The sequence below is a fragment of the Symphalangus syndactylus genome, chromosome 24 (assembly GCF_028878055.3).
Source record: "Symphalangus syndactylus isolate Jambi chromosome 24, NHGRI_mSymSyn1-v2.1_pri, whole genome shotgun sequence".
Taxonomy (NCBI): Eukaryota; Metazoa; Chordata; class Mammalia; order Primates; family Hylobatidae; genus Symphalangus; species Symphalangus syndactylus.
This window is the reverse complement of record NC_072446.2, coordinates 68,882,630-68,900,419: the sequence shown is the minus strand read 5'-3', so window position 1 is coordinate 68,900,419 and position 17,790 is coordinate 68,882,630. Positions and strand designations below refer to the sequence as shown.

The 17,790-nt window shown below is 35.8% G+C and overlaps 1 long non-coding RNA gene across 1 annotated transcript in view; it reads left to right on the top strand.

The window, feature by feature from the left end:
- The window catches only part of LOC129474561 (uncharacterized), a 315,006-nt gene that overhangs the window by 225,384 nt on the left and 71,832 nt on the right, over positions 1-17,790 (top strand). The window contains exon 3 of the long non-coding RNA XR_010119433.1: positions 14,572-14,789. This is a non-coding gene — a long non-coding RNA (uncharacterized lncRNA). The remainder of the gene's footprint in view (positions 1-14,571; positions 14,790-17,790) is intronic.

The window sequence follows — 17,790 nt, the reverse complement described above, 5'->3', positions numbered from 1 at the left end:
TTGAATTTAGAAGTCTTTTCAAAGAAACTTTTTTTGTCGTATAATCATTTTCTATTTCATTAATTTTCACTTTTATATTTATTATATCTTACGTTCTATTTTCTCTTTTGTTTAATTTGGTATCATTTTAAAATTTTTAGGCTCTAAACTGAGATAATTGATTTTAAACCATTGTCCTTTCTAAAATATATGCAAAAGTCTATAAATTCACTTCAAAATAGCATTAACTGTAACATTTTAATGTCCTGTTTTCAGTATAATATATTTTATGATACTTTCTAATTTCCTTTTTAATTCCAGGTATGATTTGTGAAGGTATTTAGAAGCATATTAATTTATTTCCAAAGATATGTATATTTTCTAGCTTTTATTTTCATTGATTTCAAACTTAATACCACTTTGGTCACAGAATAATATTTGTCTTACTTTAATCCATGATATTTGTTGAGAATTTGTATATGGGCCAAGATTCCTATGTGCATTTTTTAAAAAAGAAAAAAAAGTGTGTTCTGCAACCATTGATAGCAATGTTCTCTACATGCCAATTAGGTTAAGTTTGTTAATGACATTGTTTAACTATTTTTATATTCTTTGTAATTTTTGTGTGCTTTTCTACCAGCTACTAAGAGAAGTGTGTCAGAATGTCCCAAAATAAATTCTGGTTTGCCTGTTTTTTTCTCTTATGTTCTGTCATTTTTCTGCTTTATGTATTTTCAGGCTGTATACTTAGATACAAAATAAAATTGTTTTATTTTCTTGAAGGATCAAATTCTTTTTACGTTATAAAACATCCCTTTTTATCTTCAACATTTCTTTCACCTTAAACTTTATTTTGTTTCTTAGTATATAGCCGTGCCACTTTTCTTTTAATTTTGGTTTTTAGAATATATATTTTTTCTTATATTTTCTTGTAAACCTTCTTATTCTTACATTTAAAACGAACTTTTTGAGCAACATATAGCAAAGTTGTGCTCTAGTTGTTTTTAAAATCATTCTAATAATTTTGGTTAATCATTTATTCAAATTATATTGAATGGACTTATTTATATATATGCTTTATATCTACCATCTTATTTTTTATTCTGTATTACCTGTCTTTTTTTTTTTGAGATGGAGTCTCGCTCTGTTGCCCTGTATTACCTATCTTACAGTCTGTAAGTTTTTACTACTTTTTTGCCTTTTTTGGATTAATCGAGCAAGTTTTTTTATTTTCATCATTTTGCCATGTTAATTATATATTGTTGAGATAACAATATCCATTCTTGCCTTACTAGAGTCTGTTAAAATTTATTCCTTTGCTACTTCTCAGATATTTAAGGACTTTAGAACACTTGAACTTCCATTACTTCTTTCTCTCATTTTTGCAATTTTTTTCAAATATTTTAATTATATGTGTAATTCAAACCCACAAGACATTGTTATTTTTATTTGTACTATCAATATTCATTTGTGCTTATGTATCTATTCACTCTGTCCATTGCTTTTCAGTCCTTTGTTAATCTCCATGCCTCCATCTAGGATAATTTTCTTCCTAAAAAATCTCCTGTTAACATTGACATTTAACATTTTGTGTAGATATGCTGATGAAAAATAATTTCTAGCATTGTCTGATTTTTAAAAATTAAGAATACTTGTCTGTGTGCAGTAGCTCACACCTGTAATCCCAACACTTTGGGAGCCTGGGATAGAAGGATTACTTGAGCCCAGGAACTGGATACCAGCCTGGGCAACAAAGCAAGATCATGTCTCCACAAAAAAATAAACATTAGCCAGACTTAGTGGCATGGGCCTGTAGTTCTAGCTACTTAGGAGGCTGAGGTGGGAGGATCACTTGAGCCTGGGAGGTTGAAGCTGGAGTGAGCTGTGATTTTGCCACTGTATTCCAGCCAGGGTGACAGAGAGAGATTCATAGTTTGGAATTCTAAGTTAGCAATTATTTTCCATTATCACTTTGAAGTTTTCTGCTATGTTTAATGAATTATTTTATCTGACTAATTTTAACATTATCTTGGTTCTTGGTTTTAGACTAATTTTACTATTGTATGCCTAGGAGTGTTTCTCTTTGTACACTTATCCTGCTTGGTGTTCATAGTACTTTTTTGAATTTTTGGCTTGATGTTTTTTATTTTTGGGGTGGAAACTGTTAGTTAATACATGTTCATATAATACTTCTTCACTATCTTTCCCTCTCTTTTTTCTAGGATTTCAGTTGCATAATTTTTTAAGTTTCTATATATGTATTATACTCTTTTATATATTTCATTCTATTTTTTAAATGCTTTAGTTTGAGTATTTTTTACTGCTTATCTTTTGTTGCACAATTTTCTGTTTATCTTCACCTATGTTTATCTGTTGTTAAATGCATTTATTGAATTGAATTCCTTACTTTAGTAAATGTGTTATACAGTTCTAAGATTTCCACTTAGTTTGTTTCAAAGATCCTAAATATTTTTGCAAATTCTCTGTTTCATACTTTATTTTTTGAAAATATTAACTAGTATTTAGGACTATTGAGGATATTTCCTAATAACTATTTTTCTTTTGATTTTTGATCACTTTGTCTTGTCTTATGATGTGAAAAATAAGTCTTTTTTTTTTTTTTTTTTTTTTGAGATAGAGTCTCGCTCTGTCTCCCAGGCTGGAGTGCAGTGGCGCGATCTCAGCTCACTGCAAACTCCGCCTCCCGGGTCAATGCCATTCTCCTGCCTCAGCCTTCTGAGTAGCTGGGACTACAGGCGCCCACCACCACGCCTGGCTAATTTTTTGTATTTTTAGTAGAGACGGGATTTCACTGTGTTAGCCAGGATGGTCTCGATCTCCTGACCTCGTGATCCGCCCACCTCGGCCTCCCAAAGTGCTGGGATTACAGGCGTGAGCCACCGCACCCGGCCCCGAAAAATAAGTCTTGACTGCAGTCAAGAATTTGTGAATGAAAATCCTCCAGACAGGATTTATGCGTGCCTTTGGCAAATAGTTTGGATAGATGTGGTTAAAGTTAATTTAGCCCGAGACTGGGTGGAGTCAACCTGGGTTTAATCCTTATAATAGTTTGTTAATTTGTGACCAGGATTAATAACTAAGTTTTAAGCCTTCAGGGATCTCACCTGAAAGTCTGAGAACCATCAGCTCTCTTTCTCCTTGGCAGGTCCTGAATTCTAAATTCTTCTATACAGCTCTGGAAGATAGCTTAAAGCACTGATTTGCTTCTCAGTCACTTTGCCACTATTTTCCTCTTGGCTTCTCTGTCCCTGGATTCTCTCCCTGCTTGGGTGTTTAGTGTCTAGGATCAAAGACTGGGTCATAGACGATAATGTAATCATGAGTAATAGATGACATTGTCTCCTCCTAATCTCCAGAAAATGTTTCACTCCTGTATTTACCATTTATGACCCTCAAAACTATCCCTCCTCTGTTCATCCTCTGAAATATCTCTTCATTGTGTTTAGAATTTTGTAAAAAGATAAGTAGAGCCCTAACATAAACCCTATTATGTATCTCAATAAAGCATCCTGCCAAGTTATTTGTAAGCATTTGATTTGGGCATATTTTAGAAAGCCATAACATGTGTTGTTGTTATACTATATTTGATTAAACCATTTAGTACATCACATCTGTAACCATTTTTCTTCCATACTTGCAAACAAACTCTTGATCTTCAAAGCTGTACTAGATGATAACGCTGCTTCCATATGAACATGCAATCCGATTTTTAACATTTTGATTTCAATGCTTTTTTTGAAGACTTTAATGTCCTAGGATTGAACAAAATGACATTGACACTATACTTAAATTCCTGCTCTAGGTTAAAATTAAAGTTTTAGTAATTTAGAAAAATTATGCAGGAGAATTTTTACCTCAGCAAAGATTGCCAAACTCCACACCTGGAGAGTAAGACAGGTTCCTGAGTATAAGATTTGAGCACTGTCTAGTATTTTTTTTGTTGCTAATTACTTTCTGTTTGCTCTCCTACAATTCTTCCCCACCCTACTTTTTCCTTCTTTGTAGCCTGTGAAACTGACTTTTGCAATCATCACTTGGGGTTTCTGGTTTCCTGGCTTCCTATCTGTTCAACCAATGAGATGCTGGTAGGAAATAGAAGGGTAGGAATAGAAGGATGTCAAGGTATTCCTTCCCTTGTATATTCTCTATCTCAGCTCAGAGGTTGTGGTAATAATGTGTCTCTCTTTAAAGAAAGCTTCAAATATTTGTGGGCTCTGGTATTAGCAATTCTTCCCTTTGTCCCTTCATATCTAGGGATAGTAACATTTCCTTGGGTATCCAGATATCTTTTTGTTGATTTGCTGATTTTTGGCCATATCCTAATTAGTATTTCTTTTGTGTTAAGCTGTTTGTGTTATCATAAAGAAATACCCGAGGCTGGGTGATTTATAAAGAAAAAAGGTTTAATTGGCTCATGGTTCTTTCTGTAGGCTGTACAGAAATCATAGTGTTGGCATCTGACTCTGTTGAGGGCTTCAAAATCTTACAGTCATGGAAGGCAGAGGGAGAGCAGACAATGCCACATGGCAAGAGTGGAAGCCAAGAACAGAAGGGAGAGTTTCCAGATTCTTTTTAAACAACCAGATCTTGCATTAACCAACTGAGAGAGAACTCAATTGTCATGAAGGGGATGGTGCTAAACCATTCATGAGGGATCTACCCCCATGATCTAATCACCTCCCACCAGGCCCTGACTCCAAAATGGGAATCACATTTCAACATGACATTTAGAGTGGGCAAACATGTAAACCATATCATTCTGCTGCAGACCTCCTAAATCTTATGTTCTTCTCACATTTCAAAATACAATAATCCCATTGCACTAGTCCCCCAAGTTTCAGCATTAACTCTAAAGTCCCAAGTACAGCGTCTCATTTGAAATTGAAGACAAGTTCCTTCCACCTATGAACCTATAAAATCAAAACCAAGTTGTTTACTCATAGGCTACAATAGTGGTATAAGCTGCCTAGAGAGATTAGCATGACTAAAAGGGAGCCAAGTACTGATATCTAAGACAATGGGGAAAAAAAAACTCCAGAGGGCTCAAGCCATAAGCCTTGGGACACTGCTTCACATCCTCTGAAATACTGGGAGAAGCTGCCAATGGCAGCACAAGTTGCCTAGAGAGATTAGCATAATCAAAAGGGAGCCAAGTGTTAATATCCAAAAAAAAAAAAATGGGGAAAAGGCTACACTCCAGAGGGCTCAAACCGTAAGCCTTGGGACACCGTCTCTTTGGAGTAGAATGTATTCCCACTCCAAAAGGGAGGAATTCACCAAAAAGATGGAAAAATAAGCCTCACACAAGTCTGAAAACCAGCAGGGAGATAATTAAATCTTAAATTTCCAAATAACCCCTGGATGTCCCACATACAGGCACACTGTTGGAAGGGGTGGGCTTCCAAGACTTAACACCTCTGCCCCTGTGGCTTTGCAGGGTGCAGATCCTGTGGCTGCTGTCACAAATTGAAGTTAAGTGCCTATGGCTTTTCCACACACAAGGTGCCAGCTGCTTGTGGATCTAGCATTCTCGGGTCTGAAAGGTGACTTCCCCCTCTACACAGCTCCATTAGGCAGTACCCCAGCAGGGACTGTGTGGGAGCCCCAACCCCACATTCTCTCTTGGCATTGCCCTAGAGAGTATCTCTGCAGGGCCTCTGCCTCTGCTGCAGGCTTCTTCTTGGGCACATAGGTTTTCTAATACATCCTCTGACATCTAGGGAGAAGCTGCCAAGCCACCTTCATGCTTGCATTCTGTATGCCCGCAGACTTAACACCATGTGAAAGCTGCCAAGGCTTAGGGCTTGAGGCATCTGGAGTGGTGGCTTGAGCTGTTCCTGGGGCCCTTTGAGTTGTGTCCGTGTCTGGAGCAGCCAAGTTGCATGGAACAGGGTCCCAAGGCTTATGGCTTGAGCCCTCTGGAATAGTGGCTTTTTACCCATTGTCTTGGACATTAGCACTTGGTTCCCTTTTAGTCGTGATAAACTCTCTAGCAAGTGGTTACCTCACAGTCTGCTTGGATTCCTTCTCTACCACAGGGACAGCTTATAAATTTTCCAAACATTTATGCTCTGCTTCCCTTTTAAATGTAAGTTATAACCTTATTATAAGTCATTTCTTTGATCCCATATCTGATTGCAAGCTGTTAGAAGCACCACCTCTAACACTTTACTGCTTGAAAACTTTACTACTTAGAAATTTCTTTCACCAGATACCCTAAGTCCTCACTCTTAAATTCAAACTTACAGAGATTTCTAGGGCATGAACACAATGCAGCCAGATTCTTTTCTATGGCGTAACATGGTGACCTTTACTCCAGTTCCCAATAATTCCCATTTCTGTTTGAGACCTCATCAGCCTAGCCTGCACTGTCCATATTTCTATCAGCATTTTGATTACAACCATTTAACCAATCTCTAATAAATTCCAGACTTTCCCTTATCTTCCTATATTCTTCTGAGCCTTCCAAACTCTTCTAACTTCTACCCATTTCCCAGTTCCAAAGCCACTTCTACATTTTCAGGCATCTTTATAGAAACACCCCACTCCTCAGTACCAGTTTTCTACATTAGGCCATTTGCATTACTCTAAGGGAATACCTGAGGCTGGGTAATTTATAAAGAAAGGAGATTTAATTGGCTCATGGTTCTGTGGGCTCTACGGGTAATTGTCTTTGGTGAGGGCCTCAGGTAGCTTGCAATCATGACAGAAGGCAAAGTAGGATTAGGCTCATTAGATGGTGAGAGCAGGTGCAGGACAGAGAAGGGAGAGGTCCCAGACTCTTTTTTAAACACCAGATCTTGCGTGATCTAACTGCCCACAAAATCACTTATTAGTAAGGGAATGGTGCTAAACCACTCATAAGGATCTTCCTCCATTATCCAATACCTCTCAGAAGGTCCCACCTCTAACACTGGAAATCACATTTCAACACGCCATTTGGAGGGGACACAAATCCATACAATATCACTTTTAATTGAGGACTCTTTAAAATACCAGGTGAAGGTTGTACAAAAGGATTCCAGACAAAAAGAAGATGAGGACAAGGTGTTGAGGCTTGAAAGGGCTTGGCACGTTCTTGGAAGGAATGTAAACCCAGGGATCTTGAGCAGTAGGAGCAAATGAGAAAGTAGCATGAGATGTGCTTAAAGGAACTGTTAAGCGTAAAATCATGCAGAGCCTGGTTAGTCAGAATAAGGAGTTTTTATTTAATTTGAAATGCAATGGAGGCCACTTGTAGGAGACGTCTGGGTTGGTCAATGACAAGGCTGAAGCAGACAGATCGCTCTGGTGAATGCATCTATTTTTCAGAAAATATGGTGGTTTGGAACATGTTGGAATGGAGACAAATGGAAAAGACAAATTTTGGAGGTACAACTGACAGCAGTTGAAGATGGAAACTCCCGGGTTTGTTTATTTATTTATTCATTCAGTTGATATATTATGCCCTATTAAATGCCCACCTTATGCTAAGCCATTTGTTAAGATATGGCAATGGATCTTAATATATTAAACAGATAATTACACAGACAATTACACTATTAACTTGTAATAAACACAAAGAAAATTACAGAGTTTTGTGAGCTTTGTAACAGGAATTTCTAACCACTGTTGGTGTTTAGAGACATCCTCAATAATGTAGCAACCTTTAAGGAGAAGGAGGTTAGAAAAATAATAAAAGTATCTTAATTTTGGTTCTCCTAGAAGTATATTCAGAGATGAGTGTTCAAGTGCTAGCAGTGTTTTGGGCTTTACCATGGAAATGGGACATTACATGGATGAAGCAGATAAATTATGGCTGCTGGACTTTACGGTATATGTGACTATTGAGATGTCAGCCATGCCTGCAGCCATGCAGATGTCCTGGCTCCCAGGAACTGATCTAGAGTAGTATTCCTCTCCACTTAATTTGCATCATTTCCCCATCAGGAAAAACCCGGAAAATGACTCCCTTCTTTATTTGTTACAAAGGAAATAAGCTCTTATTCTATTAGACATTTGGATTAGGTCTACTATTGGTCCCTTTACCCCTGTGGAATAGGCTTTTGTTGTCCAGTGGCATTGCTTTGGGGGATTGCTTCTTCAATGTTATGAGTTTACATCCGTGGAGAGAGCAGTTGCCCATGAAGTTCCAGCCTAGCTTCAGGGGAGGAGCTGTGGGACTCTAAGGGATAGTTCCAGGTTTTTCCACAAACCGGCATCTCTGAGCTCTAGGTGATAACAACACCTGGGGTGTTGGTGGTGATGATTCTTTTTCAAAAATTTATATGTATCTCAGGGGAACACTGAATTATTTTTGTTTTTGTTGTTACTATCAGCATTATCATCTTCATTATTATTTTAAAACAAAACAGTTCTTTATTATTGAAATACCATGTTTCTAATGACTCTTAACCAAAATGTTATCTGTGTTTTCAAAAGTATACATATATGTGTAGGTATGTACACACATAATGCACATTTTCTTATATTTTCCTAGATGGCCTTTTTATTGGTTTAGTAAGGCTGGGTAAAAATGTAGCTTGCATGAGATTCTATTGAAAGTTTACCCTTGAATGAGAATGTTTTCTCAAATTTAAGTTTCCTCTGCCAGTCTTCAGAAGCTAGTGGGAAATTCCAGTCCTGTGAGAAATGCTGACATTAATTTCTGTAAAATATCTAGAACAATTGATATTGCATAAGTCAGACCCAATTAGTTCTTCGAATCAGAAGCCCATCAGAACAGAGGAGGAAGCACATGGCTTGTATTAAAAGGGAGTTAATGGAATGTTTCCTCTTTTATTCTGGGAGTTTCCAAATAGATAAGGTCATGAGGGCATCAGGGTCTAGATTGGAGCAGAAAGGCAAGACATAAATTTATTCTTCTAACTCTTTATAACCGATGTATCCCAAATTTCCAAACTGAGCCTTAAGTAGAGAAGCACCTGAGTCATTGACCCTGTCTGGCCATATGGCTCTTCAACAGTGGCCTTCTCTACTCCACCCCACTGTACCACAATTTAAAAAATTTATCTCATGTTGTTGTACCACTGAGATAATGATAGAGAATAAACTTAATCAGCCTTGTTTAGAGAGTCTAATTTGTGAAAATTTATGAAAAGACGTTATATTGGCTAAGACTTTATATACAAATACATTCCACTCAAATCACAATTTACCTACTGTACGTATAATGATAGGTATTCTCTGTCTAGTTCAAGTTGATTTTCAAACAGATGAGCTTTAATTTTATGGATTTTCTTAACTAACTGCCCTGCTTACTCTGTTTCCTTGATTCTTTGTGTAACATAATGAGTAACTTGATCTGTACCTCCTATTTTACAGGCACATAATTCATCTCAATCTCAGATGCAGGAGAGTTCTTCCTGCGTGACTTCTCAGTGTCCTCTCCACACTCTCAATTAGATGATTATTTAACAGGCAGTTGAATTCCCAGACCAAACCATCAAGGCCTAGATCTTTAATTGCTTAAACTGTTTGTCCTTACATGTAGCTTTCCAACATCCTGCTGGGTCAAGTTTAATTTAAAAAAGATGGCTTTCCTATCCCGTGAACATTTTATAGAATAGAATATAAGCAGTGAGTCAATGACATAACAAAATATTTTAATCTATTTTTATCTAAAGTATGTATTTATTAAATCTCGTATACATGTACATACAAACTCTATGAAACTAGGTTCTTTCTATGGTTAAACATGTTGGGGGTTTAATTTCTTTCAATGCCCAAATCTACCTTTAATCGTTGCTTAAATTGATGAAGAGCAAAATTGTTATTAGAGAATTATTTAACACTTTCTAGTAAAATACCTGTAGGCTCAATTTTATTATTTTTTTATTTGAAAAACTTTAACTAAAGTGCTTTTGGCAAGGTCTGTGGCTTATAGTCCTTAAATGAAGAATAAAGCAAGTTATATCTTGTTATCAGTTCTCCACTATCAGGTTTCTACACTAGCTTACAATGGCTAAGATGGACAGTTCTGGGGTTCCATCCATGAGGGCACTGTGAAGCTTTGGCACTGGGATTCCTAAGAAGCTGCCCTAGAACACCTGATTTTCAGCAAACAGTACCAGGAGACTTAAAAAAAAATCTATATAGTCATCACTGGTATTCCCGGGTGCTGGTTCCAAGACCCCTCGTGGATATTAAAATCCATGGATGCTCAAGTCCTTTACATTAAATGGTGCAGAACTTACATATAACCTATGCACATCCTTGTGTACTCTTTAAATAAATCATCTCTAGATGACTTATAATACCTAACACAATATAAATGTAATGTAAGTAATAGCTGTATCTTATTGTTTAGGAAATAATGACAAGAAACACATCCTGTAAATGTTCAAGACAGACCCAACTGTCCATTTAAAAAATATATATTTTTGATCTGTGGTTGGTTGAGTCGACAGATGTGGAACCCACAGATATGAAGAGTTGACTATAATTGCATTTCTCTGACTGCACAGTCCCTCCTTTTTATGCTATGAAATATAAAATTCCAAATAAAATTTAAGTCCCAGGTACTTTTCAAATGGCATTTTAAAAATATATCTATAAAGAAAATAGAGTTTTCATTTTTTTTATAATGTTTATGTGGTCTGCCCTATTCCTTCCTTTTTCTTAAAAACTTCACAATTCTTCCTTTGTTTATTCTTAATAAAAAGTCTTTGAAGAATTTTAAAAACTAATTTTAAAAAACAGAAAGTATGTACCATACCAAATACATAAAAGGGAAGTAGGTGGAAACTATTTTTATGTTGACATTGAGAAATAAGACAAATTACAAAAAGTCTCTTTACTTGATAAAATAAACCAAAAAATAATAAAAGCCAGCAAAATAAAAACTATCAAAAATTATAAAGGAAATGGAATAAAATCTAATGCTATGAACTTTGAAAAGAGGAAGCTCAGAAAGGGAGAAAGGAAAAATACAGAAATGCTGAAAGACAAACAGAGCAACAGAAAAAAAAGAGAGGTGGAAAGAGAGAGAAAAGGAGGGAAGTGAGGAAATTCTCTTCAATTTATGCAAAGCTTTATTTAAGGGATTTTATTAAAATGATATTTATAGTATCCCACTTTATAATATTTTAATCTATCAATCCATAAGAAAAAATGTTTGAAATAATGCAACTTTAACATTCTTGATGATTAATTCTGGTTGATGGAATTGCCTGTGTAAGTGTATGTCTGTGTGGGTGTGCTTATTGCCTTTTATTACTTTTCTTTTTTACTTGAATTGATCATGTATAATTTTTATTAAAAATAATGACCATGACAATATTAAAATAATATTTTTATATTTAAAAACGTATATATTTGATATTATGTATTTATATTTTCTTATGTTTAAAATATATAAAAATATATTTATGTTATATATATTTTGTATATACATAAATATATTTATATATTCATAAATATGTACTATATTATATAATATATGTATATTTTGAATATATATGTATTTATATTTGATATTTTAAATGGTAGTGTTATTTATTGGAAATTGTTCTGTTTTTCTTTCTTTTTTTAATGCTATGGGGGTCTTGCTCTGTTGCCCAGGCTGGCCTCAAACTCCTTGACTCAAGCAATCCTCCCAGCTAGGTCTTCCAAAGTGCTGAGATTATAGATGAGAGCCACTGCACTCTGTGTTTTTTCTATATTCCATACTATTTATCTTTTTTTTGAAGCTATGATGAGGTTGCATATTTGAACAGTACCTCTCAGATGTACAAGAAAATGTTTTACAATTTTTTTATTTATATAAACGTTCTAATCTTTTTCACAATCCACATTCTCTTCTCTGGCAAGATTTTTTCTTTCACCACATCCTCCTATTTCCCTGTGGCTAAAAGACTTACAGCTATAATTTCATGGTGGATAAAATGCCATAGAGAAACCAGCCTGCAAATAACGAACTGCACATAGGTGGTAGTTCAGATATATGATGTGCATTACATGTATTTTCTTGATTTGTCTTTTATTTTTAAATTACATACAGTGTCCTTAATTTCTCTTTTAAGAGCAAGTATATTTCACTATTATTGCCCAAATGTAAGGCTGCAAGTTACAAATATGGGTTTACTTTCTAAAACTATAATAATAGTAGAAACTGAGATTTTATTATACTTGATAGGGGATTGTTATTTTTTATGATAGGAAGAGTACATATTTAACTGTAACCCAGTTTTTTGGGAAGTGACAATATTTACCCTGGGATATGGTGCATCACATGAAAATATCACATGGTTAGAAGGCTGTAATAGGTATTCTTATGAAGGTGCTGGAAGACTCCCAAAAAGAATTTGAGAAAAGATAAAATAAAGGAGGAGCTTAAATAATGTCAAACGAGTTAGCTGCTTATGTGGAAGAACAGCCAAATAGGCAGAAATGAAACCATTTCGAAGATATTTGAACTGAAGTCTCAAAAACATAAGAAGGGAAATTTAATGCTAGTGCCTACTAGACAGACTTCCTTTGCAAACTTGAACAAATGCTGCAGTCTTTTAACTTTATTTCTTTAGTTTCTGAAATGAAAAAGATTCAACTTTGTTGCCTCCAGCGTCCTTGAAGTGACTAATTGCCTAATAGTTTCTAAAGACCTTTGAAATCCAAAGGGCTAAGGTTTACATACTATGCCATTTTCCTCCTTGATCATTGCATTTCTGTTAATTTCTCTGTAATTCAGTTTCCACTTCATTCTACATTTTTAACTTACTGATTATGTTTCTTGAGATGTGTTTTGCTGAGAAAGGGGTTGAAATACTCACCAACCAGAACATTAGATAGGACCTCTGATTTCAGACTTATTTTCTAAAACATGACATTCCCTTCTTTTTAAATTTTTTTCTTTCATTTTTTCTTCTTCCCTTTTCCATGAAATATTTCAAAGATAAAGAAAAATGCATAAAATAATATATAACTTCCAGTACATGTAGCCGTGATACAGATGCCACAAATGATAATGTTTAGTTGAATTTGCTTTAGATATATTTTAAATATAAATAAGATATTCTATACAGAGGAAGCTGCAAATGAGACCCTCCCCAACTCCACTTGCTTTTCTCTTTCTGTGAGTTGACCACTGTCTTCAAGATGTATATGTTCCTCCCAATCATATTTTAAAATCAGTGTGATATCCTGGAAAGTTTTAAATGTACATGAGGTAAGGATGGAACTGTACATCATCATCTTCAACTTAATTGTTTTTAACTCAACAACGTTTCAAAATTTAACCGTAATTGTTTTTAACTCAACTATGTTTCAAAATTTAACCAGCTTGATGTAGGTGGACCTAATTCATTTGATGTGGATATATATAGTGTTCCATTAGCTGTATCTTGATTTATCTTTTTTTTTCCATTTTGATGGGCATTTGTGTTGTTCAGGGAAATGCAAATAAAAACCACAATGTGATACCACCTTATTCCTGCAAGAATGGCCATAATCAAAAAATGAAGAAACAGTAGATGCTGGCATGGATGTAGTGATCAGGGAACACTTCTACACTGCTGGTGGGAATGTAAACTAGTACAGCCACTATGGAAAACCATGTGGAGATTCCTTAAAAAACTAAAAGTAGAACTACCATTTGATCCAGCAATCCCACTACTGGGTATCTACCCAGAGGAAAAGAAGTCATTATTCAAAAAAGGTACTTGCACATGCGTGTTTATGGCAGCACAATTCAGAATAGCAAAATCATGGAACCAACCAAAATGCCCATCAACCAAAGAGTGGATAAAGAAACTGTGGTGTGTATATATATATGTATATATATATATGATGGAGTACCACTCAGCCATAAAAAGGAATGAATTAACAGCATTTGCAGTGACCTGCATGAGATAGTCGGGTATGGCGGCATGCGCCTGTAGTCCCAGCTACTCAGGAGGCTGAGGCAGGAGAATAACTTGAACCCAGGAGAAGGAGGTTGCAGTGAGCTGAGATCATGCCATTGCATTCCAGCCTGGGTGACAGAGCAAGACCCTGTCTAAAAAAAAAAAAAAGAAATTCTGTTTGTTAAGTTTTTGAGCCTGTTTTTTTCTTCATATTATTGTTTTGTTTTTTGAGACAGAGTTTTGCTCTGTTGCCCAAAATATTTCATATTGCCTTAATTTTTCTTTCGTGCAGTGCTATTTCTCCTGCTTGATGCATTCCCCTGCCTTTCCTCTTGGGAGTATGATTCCTTATATGATTCGGGAATTCTCATACACTATTGCCTTTAGGACAATTTGCTTTTACTGTGGGTGAAATGTTTATCTGCTACGGGTTGTGGATGGGAGGAGTCTCAATAAAATAATGTTTTATTTGTTTTGCTAATGCCTGGGTAGTTTAACTTGTCCTGAGTGAGTTGCAATGTTTGATTTGACTTGGTGTTCCTACATGTGAGTACGATGCTGGCCTTGGGCTTCCATTTCTCACAGGGTAATATCATGTTCCTAGGTTGTTTGCATATTTTCTTGTTTCTCTGGCATATAAGTCAAGGTTCATATAAGCTACAAGAAAATGTTTAATATATTGAATTACGTTGGAGGAATTGAAGAAACTGATTCTAGAAATTATCCCTAGATTAAAAAACTCATACTACCCTGGAACCAGCATCAGTGCTACGGTGGAACCAAGAATTCACTTCTGCCTCCATTGTTACTGCCACCAGCATCTGTCTACTCCCAAGAAACTAAATGACAGGCACTGGACTGCTGCTGCAGAAACACCCACAATTCCACAGGCTTGCTTGCAAAAGTGGTTGAAAATCACCTCAACTCTTTTCCACCTTCTAATGTTAGGTGAGTGCAAGGGTTGGTGAAAACTGGTTCTGCTTCACATCCCTGGCTGCATGGAAGTCTGGAAAATGTAGTTGATTTTATCTTTGTTCTTGGTATGTTTATTTTGTCTTGATTTTCTTTCAAAAACCTCCAAGTAGGATGAAAGTGTAATACAACTTGAGTAATTCAAATTAAGAGTGACCACACCCAGACTAACAGCAGACACTCCTTTCAAGGAGTGGGTTCTAATTCACACTTCACAGGCACCAATGGGCACTTCATTTTGGTCTTCCAGGAAGCAGATGATAAGATGAAGTTAGGAGTGCAAAAGATTTATTGAGGAATAACATTTTTAAATGTAAAAGGGAGGAAACAGATTGGGAGATGGCACCATCAGAGTTCAATACAGGTCTAATAAAGTCTCTGCTAAGCCAATAACCTAGGACAATGATGGCTCACAAAACACTCACATTGTACAGATATGGTCAGACCTTTGTACCATAGACTGACTCAGTCATAGGTTAGGGCTACCCCTATGACGATATAAAGCTGAGGAGAACCTGATGGAATTAACGCTAGAAGGCTATCAGCTAATGACATGCCTTGCAGCTAGGCAATACACTCTTTCTTGAAGGGAGATATTGAGAGTGTGTCTCTGTGTGTTGCAGAGGTCACTTGTGCTGTCACTAGGTTTGTGTGAAAAACGTTGCTCCACCCACTAGGGCCTCCCTCTGCTCTCATACTCAAATACACTGCCACAGGATCATTCATATTTACCTCACTAATTAGCTTTCCATTCTGGGCACAGGTAAACGGTCTTTTCTTTTTTTCAAGCTTGGCTACATTATCCATACTTTCTAAGTATTAACGGTAGGGGGACAACTGTGTCTAGACATTAGTTTGCCTTTTTCTTTCACTCAATTTATTTACTTCTAAAAGCATCACTTCAGAGATATTAACGAGGGTCAGTGAGCACATTTGAAGCAACTATGATTACGCCACTGAGACAATAAGTAAAAGTGATCCCATACTGGTCTCAAATTAACTTGAAAACAGGTGAGGATGCCGTGATGAATGGCTAACTATTGCCCTGTTTTTAGCAGAGTCAACTGATAAATACCTATCTTTTATTGAGAATGTTAAGGGTCCCTATGCTAGAACATGGAGGAAAATTAAAAAAATGGAAAATAAATTGTCTCTGTATTCAAGAGACTCTGAGTCTAGTTGAGAACGGGCACAAGGAATAGAGTAGAAATAATTCCATGTGAAAATATGTGGCTTGAACATTTCCTATTCAAAGTGTCGATTGTGGACTACCAGCATCAGCCACATCACAAGCTGATAAGAAATGCAAATTCTCACACCCACTCTAAACTTACTGCGTCATAATCTGCACTTGAATAAGATATTCAGGTAATCCATATGCACTTTAAAGTTTGAGAAGCACTAACTTACACAACTGTTGATTGACTTTGGAGAAAGAAACAGACTAGGAAGGGAGGGACAGAGGACCCTTAAATAGTTGGCTTGAAATCTCAGCTTAAAGGAAGGAGAGAATTTGAATAAACAGAGTTACAAGCTTTTTGGAACAAAATATAGTCATGTGATTTTAAAATTTTTTGGAAAAATCTCTAATATTAACCCAAGAATCCACTGTTATTTTCCTTAGTAAGGTTTTATGGCACACCTAATTAAAGACAATTTGACTTGATATTGACATTTCTGTTGTATGTCTTCTATGCTGCAGGATTTTGATGAAATACAGAATTTTTCTGATAATTCATTAACTAGGATTAAAATGGTCTGAGTTTATAATGAGTTTCACCATTAAATACTGTTTGCCATTGCAAGGTGCTTTATGGCCTAAAGTGTGGTTTTAATAAATTCTATTGAATGCATTCCTCTAGATTATCAAAAAGCAGACATTTTGACAAAATGTGTTCTTCCTACAGCATTTTGTGAATGCATTTTCCCTCTCGTATTCCATCTTCTGTGAATTGGAAACTGTGTAAGTCCACAAAGTAGATCCACATGTTCTGAAATGGTAGTAATGGGGACTTTGGCTGTAAGTTAAAATGTTCTCTTTAATTCCTGCTCGCATTATTAAGACAGGTAAATTATATTTTCATGAAATGTTTCCATGTTTGAAAACCTCTGCTATATATGATGTAATTTCAGGGAGTCTCTCTGTAGCTGCCATTCTTGTATTTTTAATTCCAGACCACAGAGGGAAGTAGCAAGCCTTGAACTGACACTACTAATTCAGTGTCTTGGTATAACAGAGAGAAGCAAAACATTTTTAACTATGACTTTGAGGTAATTTTTAAAAATTATCTCTAGGGATTCTTATTCTTATAGCTTGAGTTAGAAGTTATAAGTGTTACTGGAGAAGGAGATATGAAGAGGAATCTTATAGTTACAAAAAGTGTAGTCTGAGCTTAATGCATTAAGAATGGGAACATTTGCTAAATTCCCGCTTATTTGTTTAAGTGGTTTTCATTTCCCTTTCTTATGCCCTCAGTTTCACAATTTATGGGCAAGTTTAGATATTCAGTAATACTTAAAAAAATGTAAGCAGTAGTGCTGTGATTTGATGTGTCACCTCCAAGATTCAGGTATTGAGATGGTATTAAGAGGTGATTAAACTATGAGTGCTCCTCCCACATGAATGGGATTAAGGCCCTTATCAAAGAGATTTTTCTTAGTATTTGCCTCTCTTCTTCAATCTCCTTCCATGTGAGGACACAGTCTTCCTCCCCTCCAGAGGATGCGTACTTTACCAGACAACCAATTCTGTTGGCATGTTGATCTTGGACTTCCCAACCTCCAGAACTGTGATGAAATAGAACTCTGTTCCTTATAAATTACCCTATCTCAAGTATTTGGTTATAGCAGCACAACTGGACTAAGACAAGTAGATAAGCCAACTTAATAAATAAATAGGTTTCATTTTATTTTAAGAACTTCATTGAGATATAGTTCACATTTCATAAAATTCACCCATTTAAAATATATAATTCAA